The sequence below is a fragment of the Lycorma delicatula genome, chromosome 4 (genome assembly GCF_047948215.1).
Source record: "Lycorma delicatula isolate Av1 chromosome 4, ASM4794821v1, whole genome shotgun sequence".
In the NCBI taxonomy this organism is placed as follows: Eukaryota; Metazoa; Arthropoda; class Insecta; order Hemiptera; family Fulgoridae; genus Lycorma; species Lycorma delicatula.
Genome location: NC_134458.1, coordinates 71,242,998 through 71,255,065, shown reverse-complemented (window position 1 = coordinate 71,255,065; position 12,068 = coordinate 71,242,998). Strand labels below are relative to the sequence as shown.

The 12,068-nt window shown below is 28.9% G+C and overlaps 1 protein-coding gene and 1 long non-coding RNA gene across 3 annotated transcripts in view; one reads left to right on the top strand and one right to left on the bottom strand.

Moving 5' to 3' along the window:
- The window catches only part of LOC142323540 (uncharacterized), a 570,462-nt gene that overhangs the window by 332,426 nt on the left and 225,968 nt on the right, over window positions 1-12,068 (top strand). The gene's annotated exons all lie outside the window — the stretch shown is intronic.
- Window positions 1-12,068, bottom strand: part of LOC142323541 (uncharacterized) — a 559,373-nt gene that overhangs the window by 330,406 nt on the left and 216,899 nt on the right. The window contains exon 4 of one of the 2 annotated variants that reach the window (XR_012756121.1): window positions 10,650-10,763. The exons of the other annotated variant lie outside the window; for it this stretch is intronic. This is a non-coding gene — a long non-coding RNA (uncharacterized LOC142323541). Of the gene's footprint in view, window positions 1-10,649; window positions 10,764-12,068 lie in introns of those variants that run through there. 2 annotated transcript variants of the gene reach the window in all.

Here is a 12,068-nt window from a genome sequence, read left to right as displayed (position 1 = left end):
CGAAGGAAAGCGAGGAGTGAAGCGGTTTCCTGTTGATGTCTTAACCGAGACGAACCTACTGTTCCGCATCGGCGTGCCAAATTCACCAAAATGCAAATGATGTTCAAGTCGTCTACACAGGGACTGATCGTATAGTGAACGTCATTATTCTCAAGATACAGCGATTTTTATCGATACCCTCTTGTGGTTTATATGCGTCAAAGCCGTAGGACATTCTTTCTTATAAAAAAAAGTGTAAAACAACAAATTAATTTAATAACTATGTCTTATATAAGTTGTCTACTGAGTTGGGCAAGTTACGAGTAAAAAGATGCAAACGGTTGATAAAACTTTTGAGGTTATTTTTATTTTTTATTTTTGTATTATAACTTGACTATAAATAAAAGAAAGCAGTATTTAAGATCGCATTATACAAAATAATTTTAATTATTTGTTTAAATTTCACTTCCAGTCCCATAATGTTTGTTAATATAAATATTAAAATACGATAGGCGAGTGCGGGCAAAACTGTCTCAAATCAACGCTACTAATAATTTCTGTAAATAAAGCTCTTTATTATTTTTTACATATTGTGTCGTAGTTTTTTCTGGGTAACCTAAAGTTTCTGTCGACTTCTTGAAGTCATGCTAAGTCGTGTTTAGCGAACGCTCAGTAGATCCGTAATAAATAATTACAGGTTCACCGAGTGTGTATTTAGTAATTGGTAAGTTTGAAATTTTTCTGTAAAATACGCTTAAAGAAAAACGATAAATAAGATTTTCTATAGATAATTTTTAAAGCAAATATCGCTAGGTATAGAGCGACTAGCTCTATACCTAGCGATATAGGTAATATATCGCTAGGTACAAAGATTATATTTTTAAGGAAAATATCTTTGTTTTAAAGAATATGCGCCAGCGAACATCTTCCTTCAATGAAGTATTTCCGAGTACAGTTAATAAAACAATAATTTCTATGACGGTTGCCAAAATTCGATCAGTAGATAAGGCACTAAAAAAATGAAGGAAAATACATAACTAGAGGATCATTACGATTTTTTTCAGGTCGTTATTTATTTCTTAGATTTGAGTGATTGGTATAAATGATTATTTATTTTATGGCGGTTAATTAATACAATGAACGTATAAAATACTTAAATATTTCAGGGGATTTGACTATTAATTATTTTTTGTCACTTATTTAGATAAAACTTTTACAAATAAATCATCCAGAAATATATTTTTTGCAATAATCAAGTCACTAAAAACTAAGTGACCGTATACAAACTTATTACAGCAGTTGTTAATCGACTTTTCTATTGTATAAAGTGGTTTTTCAACCGGCCACTTCTTCAGTCCTTTAATTTTTGGTGATTCAGCACTCAGTGTAAACTAAATCAGAGATATACTAAATTAATTAAATTTAATCCTAAAAACCTACGACTAAAATAATTATCGGAAAGGAAAACGAATTCATCAATGATATAAAAAGAAAATCTCAATTAAAAAACTTCTTTAGCTTTTTTATAAAATCATTCTATAATCATACGTATTAAGACGGGTATAATATGGAAATTCCTCCATGAAGTTTGGTCCTACATAAGATAGCTTACATCAAATAATATTGTCTCAAGGACTCTTTCATAATCCTACTTGTTCCGTTTCTCGAGTTTTAATTTTTTCTTCAGTCATTTGACTGGTTTGATGCAGCTCTCCAAGATTCCCTATCTAGTAATAGTCGTTTCGTTTCGGTATACCCCCTACATCCTACATCCCTAACAATTTGTTTTACATATTCCAAACGTTGCCTGCCTGCACAATTTTTTCCTTCTACGTATCCCTTCAGTATTAAAGCGACTATTCCAGGATGCCTAAATAAGTGGTCTATAAGTCTATCTGTTCTTTTAACTATATTTTTCCAAATGCTTCTCTCTTCATCTATTTGCCGCAACACCTCTTCATTTGTCACTTTAGCCACCCATCTGATTTTTAACATTCTCCTATAGCACCGCATTTCAAAAGCTTCTAATCTTTTCTTCTCAAGTACACCGATCGTCCAAGTTTCACTTCCATATAAAGCGGCACTCCAAACATATACTTTCAAAAATCTTTTCCTGACGTTTAAATTAATTTTTGATGTAAACAAATTATATTTCTGACTGAAGGCTCTTTTCGCCTGTGCTATTCGGTATTTTATATTGCTGCTGCTTTGTCCATCTTTAGTAATTCTACTTACCAAATAACAGAATTCTTGTACCTCCATAATATTTTCTCTTCCTATCTTTACATTTAGTGGTCCATATTCGTTATTTCTACTACATTTCATAACTTTCGCTTTGTTCTTGTTTATTTTCATGAGGTAGTTCTTGCATAGGACTTCATCCATACCGTTCAAAGCTCCTTCTAAATATTTTTTACTCTCGGCTAGAATTACAATATCATCAACAAATCGTAGCATCTTCATCTTTACACCTTGCACTGTTACCCCGGATCTAAATTCTTTTTTAACATCATTAACTGCTAGTTCTATGTAAAGATTAAAACGTAACGGAGATAGGGAACATCCTTGTCGGACTCCTTTTCTTATTATGGCTTCTTTCTTATGTTCTTCAATTATACTGTTGCTGTTTGGTTCCTGTAAATGTTTGATGATGGTAATCATTCTTCTATCTCTGTATTTGAACCCTATTTTTTTTAAATGCTGAACATTTTATTTCAATCTGCGTTATCGAATACCTTTTCTAGGTTTATAAATGCCAAGTATGTTGGTTTGTTTTTTTAATCTTCCTTCTACTATTTAAGGCCTAAAATTGCTTCCCTTGTCCCTATACTTTTCCTGAAACCAAATTGGTCTTCTCCTAACACTTCTTCCACTCTCCTCTCAATTCTTCTGTACAGAATTCTAGTTAAGATTTTTGATGCATGGCTAGTTAAGCTAATTGTTCTGTATTCTTCACATTTATCTGCTCCTGCTTTCTTTGGTATCATGATTATAACACTTTTTTTGAAGTCTGACGGAACTTCCCCTTTTTCATAAATATTACACACCAGTTTGTATATCTATAAATCGCTTCCTTACCTGCACAGCGCAGTAATTCTACAGGTATTCCGTCTATTCAGGAGCCTTTCTGCCATTCAAATCTTTTAATGCTCTCTTAAATTCAGATCTCAGTATTGTTCCTCCCCTTTCAACCTCTTCGACTTCCTCTTCTTCCTCTATAACACCATTTTCTAATTCATTTCCTCCGTATAACTCTTCAATATATACCACCCACCTATCGACTTTGCCTTTCGTATTATATATCGGTGTACCATCTTTGTTTAACACATTATTAAATTTTAATTTATGTACCCCAAAATTTCCTTAACTTTCCTTTATGCTCCGTCTATTTTACCAATGTTCATTTCTCTTTCCACTTCTGAACACTTTTCTTTAATCCACTCTTCTTTCGCTAGTTTGGACTCTCTGTTTATAGTGAGTTTTAATTATATATATATATATATATATATATATATATATATATATATACTCGTATTATCTTAAAATTTATTTTACAATTATTTAACTCCATCATATGCACTACAATAATTACAAAACCGAAAATATTACATTTTCAAATGTAACTGAAAACCTATTGAAAAGTAAATATAATTTACTGATATTAATCATAATTTAGAAATTTTAGATATAAATAATAATAATAAAGTAATTGGTATATTACAGAAATATTATATTAGTAAATAAGTATAAAAATAAATACAGACTTATTAATAAACAAATTGCATATGATAGTACAATGATTAAATCGATAAGATCTCTGGCATAACGATTTATAATTTGATAAATGCTATTCTTCATCTTACCGTAGTGGGTAGAAAAAGTTTTAGATGTAACATTTGTACATATATAATTAAGTTTTTAAAAGTTTAATTTTATAAAACTGAATTTTAACTATATATTTTAGTTTATAATCGTGTGTAATTTATAAAATTTTTCTGCTGGTGATGGAGTAACATTACGAAAGCGTAACGGATAGGTGAGTGTTCTTATCTTTTATTTGAAATGTATATGGTGGATTTAAATTATTGATTTTAAAATAAATTATTTGATACAGTGGTATATAATGTTTGAAAAAATAATACACCCACACACACACACACACACACACACACACACATATATATATATATATATATATATATATATACCAAGATCCCCTGCACTAACACCTTTAGTATTTTTGCGTATAGGATTGGATGAAAAATATTTTATACAAAACATAAATATATTCTCGTGAGAAATTAATTGCACGCATTGTGGATGCGGATGAGCAAATTATGGACAGCTCTGAAGAACTAAAAAGAACAAAAAGAGCAGTACAGAAGCATGCCAAGAAATATATTAAAAATAGCGGGCTCATTTTTAAACATTTATTATAAACTGGTAAGTACAATGCACTTTGGTCTAATGTGCTGTTTCTAAATAAAATTCTAATTTTTTTTAGTTTTTTCAATTTACCCAACACTATTTTGTTAAGAATTAAATCCTGTGCAAGTTTTGTTTAAACGTTTTATGTGTTTATTACTCATTTAACAAAGTAATTTGTACGTCAAAAATAAAAAAACAGGGTTTTTTACCCCAATCTATTGGTTTTCACCCCAAATTTCTCGAAAACTACTGCAAATGTACAGTTGAGGGACTTATTATATTCGATTTTTCAGGTCAAAAACCATAAGAAATCCCTAATTCTGCTCCTTAATTAACGTTCTAAAGATGTCAGTACAATCTCATTTCACCGAAGCAACTGAAATCCGAGCGAAATTTTTCACTAGCCGTAATTCGCAAACGAAGGATTTTAGAACCAATATACGTACCTTTTTTTTATACGTACCTTTTCCATTATAAGTTTTAGAATATATGTCTATATTACCTTTTCTATTATTTTCACGAGTAGAATAGGTTATGAAAGTCCCGGGAGAACTTCGTGATGCATTCTGAATATATGATTCAATTCCACCAGAATCAAAATTACTTTAAACAAATTGTTTTTCACGCTCCATTTACTCTACGGTCAATTACAAAACTCTGGAATAGTTCATACCGCTTCTTCTTACTACCGATAACAGTAATAGACTTCAACAAGAATTTTAAATTACAAACGGTTAATTACAAAAATCTTTTATTTACTCTAAAGGCAGGCTGAAAAGTTTTCGGAACTGAATTCATGTTCCATTTTTTAAAGCTTAATCAACGAACATTTAATATAATTTGAATGTAAAATGTAAAAACAGTTTGCTCGATAAAATGAAAGAGAAAAATTTTTAAGTAAGAATTATACTGCATTTTAACGGACAAGAAAAAGAGTAACTTACTAACGAAACCTTTATTGTTCTTTCACGTTTTATGAATTTTATATATTATTCTATAAAATTGTACTATGCAAGTGATAACTCTAACTGCAGCTTTTTCAAACAGTAAAAACATAACGTAATATGGAATCAAATGTTTTCATCGTTTTACTGTTGCTATATATATAGTGTAAAGAATACAGGATATATATGAAAATTTGAATTTTTAAATTACATGATTTACTCTATTTCATTTCTTTTGTTATTTTTTCATCTTTCATAAATATTTAACTGAACGTGAGCGAGGTCTCTCATCGCTGTTAACTTAAACAATTACTAATTACTGGAGGTTATATTTTTATTTTCGAAGTACATGTATCTATTAAAATTTATACGTAAATAAATGTAGGCGTTTTTATATGACATTTTTATTACGTGGGTGTTTATTGAAACTGTCATTTATATTACAATTCAACGTTTTCTGTTTTAAATAATTAAACTAAATGTTGTTTGTACATTCAGTGAAATAAATATTTAAATAAATAGCTACGTTAAAGTACTGAATTTATAAAAGATTATCTATAAATATACGTTTGGCCTAATTTATCTTCCATTTTTTTTTTTTTTGTACTCTTCTTTGTATCATTTATTCAGCATATTATTACGCTTCTATTCTCTAAGCTAAATGTAAATTATATTGTTTGCTATAGCTAGTGTTTTAAATTATATTTTACTTTGTATACGTTAAATTTAGTGAGTTCAGTGCAATATAATGGGTCGAAGAACCGCTTGTTAATAAGTAAAGTGACATTGTATATTATATACTGGTATGTTGAACACGTCTGAGATATATGAAACTGAGATCTAGAAAATGAAAGGATTTAAACTGACGGTTTATTCTAAATAAACAATCTCGTTCGTAACAACGAAATGAATATGTATTAGAGATCAAGTACTAATCTTTAAAAATAAATTGATCGGTTTCTTTATATAAACATTTTTTAGAATAAAACTCTAAGACTAATATAGTGGAAAGTTTAGTACTTATATATAATTAAAATCTCTAAAAAAAACTACATTCATTATGTTTGTATTTATTTCTATTAATTTTCTTACCAAATTTGTGGAATACTTACTGATAAAGAAATGTTCTATAAACATTGTTAAACAAAATTTTCATACTTAATAACTTAAGTCAACTGTATGTTATCTTTGTAGAGAATTTTTGTCATTAACGCGGGAAAAGTATACGACTAATGAAGTTCTTTGAACTTATTCGGCGGTCGGCCACATTCTGAAACTTTCTTTAAAATTACCACCATAAATATTTTAATGTTAGATTCTCAGTTATCTCTAATCGCTCTACCTTGGAACTTTGGTTTGAAAGATAAACATATTGTTTGTGAAAAATTGTTTAGAAAACAAGAATTTTAATTTAGGCGTATTTTTAAACTAAAAAAATCATAACTAGCGCTTGAATGTATACCGTTTCCTTAATTACATTAAATTAAATACACAATTATTATTGTACAATTTTTTTTTGTACAATAAGTAAAATTCTCAAACTCTTTCTTTTTTTTACGATTGTTTTCATTGCTGACCGTACTATTAAAATAAACATTATACTTGAAATTTGCATTATATGTCCGGTTCCTATGCAAGTTCACCAACTTCTCTGTCTTCACCGGAACAGCCACTTTCTCTACTTTGGTCTAGATGTATGATAAATTTATCAGTCATTTCGTCGATTAACGGTTCCATCCTCTTATACTCGTTTCCAGCTTTCCTTACATGTTCGCAATACGGTTTCCAATTATCTTTATTCATTTCATTCATTCTTTCCTCAGCTAATTTATTTTTATGCGACGTAAGAAATGTTGGTTTATTACTACCAACATATCTTTTCAGAACCAACCGTACCACCTCGATCGAATTTAAATCGGACTGGTAAGGTGGAAGTCGCAGGACCTGATACCTGTGATTTTTTAATGGTTTATCAAAATGGTACTTTATTTTTGAATTTCTCTGTTATTAAATTATGTCATACAATTGCGGTCATAACATTGCTTTATTGAACGGAAAATTGTTCTTTTCTAACCAATTAATCATAATCATGTGACTTTTTCTATCATTTGAATTCAGAAGATTCTCTAGAAATGAACTGTGGAATGAGGCATTATCAACTCCCATTCCACAAGCTTGTTTTTAAGTAACACTTCAATAAGTGTTTATAAACACTTACAGGGGGAAGACCAGCAATAAATTTTTCAGATGCTCACTTCATGAAATTGTTTCGATTCGTCCAAATAAACGATCGAAGAATTTTCATTTCTGCAATCAGTAATTTTTCTCAAATATTCAATTCACTTCCACCGGATGTCTTCTTTGTCAATCAAACGTTTCCTATTATTACTCTTTTTACATCACTTAAACCCTAACTCTTTCAGGATAGCTGCTAGTGTAGTTCTAGAACCTTTAACTTGAATATTCTTTTGAAGTTCTTCACGTAATTTATTCAATGTTGGCAGTTCATTACGTTTTGTGTGAAACTCATTAACTATTCTTCTTATAACGCCTTCAACAAAACTGTCTTATCCACTAACTGGTTTTGAAAGTTTTTTATACTTTTTTTGGTTCGACTCCGATTTAGATTCAAGAAGATATTGCTTTTCTTTTCGGAGTTTTAAACTTGTAATCTTGAAATCCCACTAGCTGCAGCTGCAGCGGTTCCTTCTTCACATTTTTGAATGCGTATTAAATGTCATCTTCTAACTTTTCTAATTTTATAGCTTCTTTCTTCATAAAACCTTGCGCCCACTAATATTTATTTTTAACCATCCACCCACTAACCACCCGTGGTATAAAAATTACTTAGCTATTCTATGAATACTTATAAAATCTCAAGCTTTAAATAAACTATAATTTGTAGGAGGGTGTATGCCTATTATTTAATGATTATGTTTATTACTACGAGTAAAAATCATCATGAACAATACAAATACCCATTTCAAGTGCACATAAATGTAGCTCAAGTAAAATATTTTGATAACCTTTATTCTTATAAAGTGGTCATTCATTTTATGACTCGCTTGATGTAGGGACTGTAATAATAATCTATTAATACAAGTATAAACTATCCATTTTTGGTACCGTATACTGTAATAAATATTTATAAGCGCTAAATATTATTAAATAAATTATTGTCTGAAATGAAACAAAATGATAATAAATCTTGATTGAGGAATTTTTGCTATTTATGAAAATAGTTAAACACACTGTATTGCACAAAAAATTTAATATAATGCCCTGCACAAGCGACTGTCTGCCTCGTGCAAGCAAGCTTTTACTTTCATCCTACGCACTGAACGTATATATGTGTGTGTGTATATATATATATATATATATATATATATATATATATATATATATATATATATATATAAAATACAAGTATTTCCTGTTGATTTCAATAATATAAAAATATTACTAGAAACAAAGTAAATACACTGACTTACGTTTTTTTTTTAAATATTATTGTTATTCCATTAAATATTTTGAACAATCGAGTTTAACAATACTTCTAAAATATATCTACGTAAAAAATACATAGCCTGTTTTGAATTTTTTTTTTATTACCTTTAAATGATTTTCAGTCATTCTTTCGAAAGGTTTTTAAGATGAATAAAAAAATTTACTATTAGTAAGTTTTGATATAGAAGGCGTTTCTTTTAAACTGTGAAATCTGTAACTACAAAGTTTAAATTATGCAACGTTATTGGTTATAGTGTTATAAATGGTTTAACTAAAGTTTAAATCAAATATTTGTACAGTTTTACATTATTTATAGATAATTTTATGAAAACGTGTTACTATCTTCGCGACTACAACTCTTAATTATTATATTAAACAGGATTAATTATTATTATTAATTATATGTATATTATTTATCAATAGAATTAAAGTTCGCAAAAATATGGGAAGACTTTTTCGACTTCGTTACAAATTCAATATTTTAAATTAGACGAGAGAATTATAATCGTTTTTCGATTTATTACTCGCATTAGATGATAGGTTTGAAAAGGAAGGAGATTCAACTTTCCCAGATTCTTTTTTCGTCTGGACTAATGCTATACCTACGTCCTTTGTATCTGAAAGCAATGTAATACCGTTAAGCTTCTTCCCGTCATGTCTATCGTGTAGTAATACGTTTAAAAATTGGTTTTAATAAAAACCTTTGCTCTCATAACTTTTATTTTTATAATAATAAAATCAAATTTTCTATCGATCATAATACTTAGAAATAAACATTTACGGTACTGGAAATCATAAAACATTATATGTTATATTCGTGGAGGGTACTGTATCTTTTATTACAGATAAATAGATTCGTTATTACGGGAAAACCAAATTTTATATATATATATATAGACCTTGATATGTATAAGTTAAAAAAAACCAAATTAAAACAGAATTTTATTTTTATGAAATTTCGTTGTCTGTCGGAAAATAATTACAAGTTTAGCGTCAAATCTATTTAAATAGATTTGACACGTAAAGTAGACGTTTAAATTAATTTAAAGCAAAATAAAACAGATCAAATTTAGAGTTAATTCCTTATTTTTATGAACGGTGATTGAATAGAAAAACGAATAAAAGATTCTTAATTATCATCTTCAGTGAAAGAAAATTCAGAACTATTTCGCTGAAACAGGTTCGTATTTTTTAAAGATACTAACACACAACAGATAAGTACTAAAAGGCCAAGTTAAAACAGGATTTCACTTTGCCGGCTAAAACCTTTGCCGAGCTCGTGCAGAATACGAGTGAAGAAAAACGGTCTATAAAAAGATTACATAGATTTAGTGGATAATACATTGAGTATAAAGTCATTAACTTTCGTCATACGTTCATCGACTGAGTGATGGCATATTCTAGTAACTTCAAAATTTAAAAAAAAAATTAATATCTTATTATTTACCGTAGAAAGGAAGAATTCTGTCGGGAGGTGAACCAGCTCAGTCAACTGCTGGTATCGGAATCGTAGTCATTACGACTAGAGTCCATCATTACTACTCCAAGTGTAGCGTCGTCGAATCATCAACGACTAATTAATGCCTATAGTTCGCCATTACTTAAGGAAACTGCTACTGCGGTACCTACCTTCCACAATTAAATTTTGAATATTACATGAACATCGGCTAAGTGGATTATTATTTATTAAATTATTAATTATTAACTTATCTATTTCAAAAAAGTGTTGTATATATTATTTCTTACGGTATACTAAAATGTACATTAATTAAGGAGAAAATGTATTGTTGACGTAAGTTAAATATGTATTAACAAGTCAGGCGATACGATACAAAAGTAAAACGGCTAACACGGAGGGTTTTTCATTCGTCAGCAACTGTTTTCAATCCTCTACAGCATATCGACCTGGAAATAGAATTTAAATATTGACAAAATATTCACGAAACTTAACAACGTAATCCTCTTTTAATATAAACATTTGAATAATGTATTTTACTCAAAATTAAATATAATACAGTACATAATCACAAATACTATCAGATTAGTTTGCGTCCCGTGATTAGAATTTTTACAGGGAAGAAAAATAAAATTATTTTAATAAAGCTCGCACTGCAAAGTATAATACAGCATTCGGGCTATTTTTTTAATATTTTTCTTTGTGTGTCCTAAAATATTTAAAATGCACAGCAATTTTTTTCTCAGACTGTAAACAAAAAAAAAAAATATATATATATATACACACACACACACACACACACACACACACACACACACACACACAAGTGAATAAGAATATTTTTGGATTATTTAATCCGTTATATAAATTTCTGCAGGTCATTGATAGCCAAAACTATGTATTTAAAGATATACGTAAAGATCGCATTTATTTCATACACAGCCAGATAATTTTCATTATTCTAGGAAATAACTGTATATTGAAATAATGTTAAAAAAAAGTCAATCGAACCAAAAGCGCTTTTCAATCAAAATATACATAAGAAGTATACGGTGGAGGCAGAAATAACTATTCTGTATGGTTTTATTATTGGACTGTAAGACGTACGAAAAATATGACGCAATAATATGAACTTCCTTTTATAAAAAAATATTTTGCTTTGCGAGTGGTATTTTCTAAGATGAATTTTAAAACAGCTACTTTTTTTATACGACTGCCCAAAAAAAAGTGTAATGTATTTTGGGTGCATGTATGTATGTTTGTTCCACCGTAGCAGCTCAACGGCTGAACCGATTTAGATGTATGACTTCTTCCGGTTGGAATTCTTACATTACCGGGAGTGGCATAGACTATAGAAATATATATAAATAAATTTTTAAATAATTTTAAAAATTTGAAAAAAATTTACTTTATGCAAATACTATATACAAAACTGTCACCTGCACGTTCTTTAATTATCCTTTATTAAACAATAATGGTTTTGTTTTGCAGTCGTGTTTTTTTTATTTTTAATATTTATTTTATTTATTTAAATTTTTGTTCGAGCTAATACCATTTGATTTCAACGGTATACATAATTATCTATAATCGTTTTTTTCGATGAGGTACGTTAATTTCTTTAATCAAACTTTTCTTGTCATAATTACAACCTTTCTCACTACAGTAAAACGTTTAAAGATAACTGACCTATTTAGGAATGTTAGAATAAGTAAGGAAAAAATAAAAACAAAGGTTACAAGTCGCATGATAATGTT